Consider the following 2,724-nt stretch of genomic DNA (forward strand, 5'->3'; position numbering starts at 1 on the left):
AACACGTCACGGCTGAAAACTGACAGCAAGGATCAGGGCCGCCATCTTGCGTTCAACTCTGCAGCTGCATCCGAGATTAGAACGTAATTTAAACATTTATTTCCTTAATTAAACAAACAAAAACAGTTAAACATGTATTTTATACATTAATTTGGTTTATTTTAATTAATTTTATTAGACCATGGTCTAAAAAAACATGTATTTAATTCTTAATTTGTCCAAATTTAACCTAATTTTAAAATGGAATCTCTGTTCCAGACATAATTATAACTTTATCCGTCTTGTGAGTCTAAAAATATATTTTCTGTTTGTATGAAAAACTTTTGTACGGCCGTCTGAGTCCCAGTTGTTGGGGAGGAAAGACATCAGTGCCACCATCTTACCTTCACCTCTTCAGCTGTATCAAAACTGGGATGTGATCGAAACATTTATTACCACAATTCAACAAAAAAAGTGAATCTTGAATTTTAAATACATTAGTTTTATTTCGGTTATATTCAGTTAATGTATACAATTCTTAATTTGTCGAATTTTCACTGAAATCTTACATAAACCTGCAGTTCTACACATATGACAGCGTTAATCCTCTTGTGACTGTTATGACAAAACTTAAGTAATTTTATCTATAAAGCACCCTTCATGTTGGAGGCCTGAAACACATAATAAATGGTATTTCTGAACTCGGTTTGAACTCTCCAGGTTCAGTCTGCAAATATCAGAGTTATGAAGTGAAACTGGTGGGATGCTCCCGGTTTGTCAGAGGGCTGCTGGATATTACAGCTTTCACCTCTTCTTCACGCCCTCGTTCTGCCGAGAGTCTCAATGTTCTCCTCAGGTCCGTTAATGTCGTGTGTAAAAGTGAAACCATAAAGAAAACAGTCACTGTTCAACTTCACAGTCATCCAGAATTTGAATCAAACAATCCAGTGCGTAAAATCAGACCAACAGCTCATCATAATCGTCAGAAACCGAAGCCACAAGAAATTAATTACCTTAGAAAAATATGAAGACGAGCCTTCAGAGACCAGAGTAGCAGTTAAGACAGATCCAGTGATCTGATTGGCTGTTTTAGATCAATTATTTTATATCAAGGTGTGTTTCTGCTGTCTGATGTGTGTAACGCAGCGTTTAGAGGTGGACTCAACCAGCCGTAATGACGTGTTGCTGTTTGCAGCCAGAGACCAGGCAGCTGGTACCGAGGCCAGCGGATGAATCCGTCCGCTGGCTGATCCTCCCTGCTCTCCTTCCCAGGGTACGAACAATAGATGTGTTTACAAAAACATTTCACTCAAGAAAACGGGACCAAAGTTTATCAGTTATCTGTGTTTCTCATTTCAAACTGGTTCAAACTGGTTCCTGAGCTGCACAGAGCTCTCCTGACCTCTGACCTCTGACCCAGGACATCAAACAGCAGATTTCGATTATAAAAATTAAAAATGTTTCATACAATATCTTCAAACTCTTATAAACCAGACCTGAGCAGTTTCAATACCAAAACATATTTTACATTCAGTATCTTCTGATTAGTTTTCAACTCCTTTGGTTTTAACAAACTAAAACATTTTCAGATGAATATGATTTATATGCTTCTAAAAATGTGATCTAATATAAAAAAAACTACTGATTAATTTTAATCATGTCATGATCATTATATCTAAGGAAAATGTTCTACTGATTAAATTATGTATTGATTAAACTGAGTCTAAATCAAACCTAAACTGATATCGACTCAAAACAATCAGGATCCGTTTAATATTTAAACATAATTAAACTATTTCCAACACTTTCTGCTTGATTAAAACTCAAAAGGCATTCTGTTGCTTTGGATTTGTTTAATTGAAACAGTGTCTCATATCAAAATAAGATTAATTTATTTCCTTAACAACTCCCCGTCTCTCTGTTAACGAGTTTAGTAGAAAAACCTTTATTTTATTATTGTCTGTCCAGTGCAGGCCTCTGATTGGCCGATCAGGCCCTCCTGATGACTCCTTCACCCAAACGCTCCCATCCGCAGAAATGCAAGTTGGCTCCAAGAAGTGGCTCTGGACACATTTTAGATAAATTTCAACTCTGATGACAATATTTTAAATATACACACATATATAACGTGTGATAACTGAGAATGTAATTGTGAATAATTGTGCCGTCATTTTTGCCACTTCTTGTGGTGCAGGAAAATATTCAACCACATGAAAAATCACACAGTATGGCAGAAATACAATAATTAAAAACTCAAAGTTTTATTTAAAATATTAACATAAAGAGCATTTCAAATACAATTCAAAACAAAAAACTCTCTTCATCATCTGGGTACTTAAATAAAAAAGTCACGGTTTCCAGAAATTCCCCTAAAAATATAAAATCTTTATGAAGCTCAAAAAAATCACATGCAGAAATTTCTTCTGAAACCGTTTTGTCACTTTTTCTGAAGAAACGTCCCAAGAGTGAGGAACGAGGAGTAAAACCAAACTCTGGACGTTGGTCAGGAGCAGCAGGAAAATCTTCTTCAAACATCAACAAATAAATCAGATGCAACAGAAACACGAAGGACCCAAGGAGAACACGCTTCCTTCTTTACTCAGTCCGCCGGACCGGACCAGAACTCACACAACTCACCTGAGCAGCTGCTTTTCTGATATTCAGTACCTGGAAATTGCTGCAGGAACCCAGCAGCTCAACAACGTCAACATGAGTTGATATTCAGACGTTGCTGTTACAGTTTTA

This window comes from Xiphophorus couchianus, chromosome 14 (assembly GCF_001444195.1).
Source record: "Xiphophorus couchianus chromosome 14, X_couchianus-1.0, whole genome shotgun sequence".
NCBI lineage: Eukaryota > Metazoa > Chordata > Actinopteri > Cyprinodontiformes > Poeciliidae > Xiphophorus > Xiphophorus couchianus.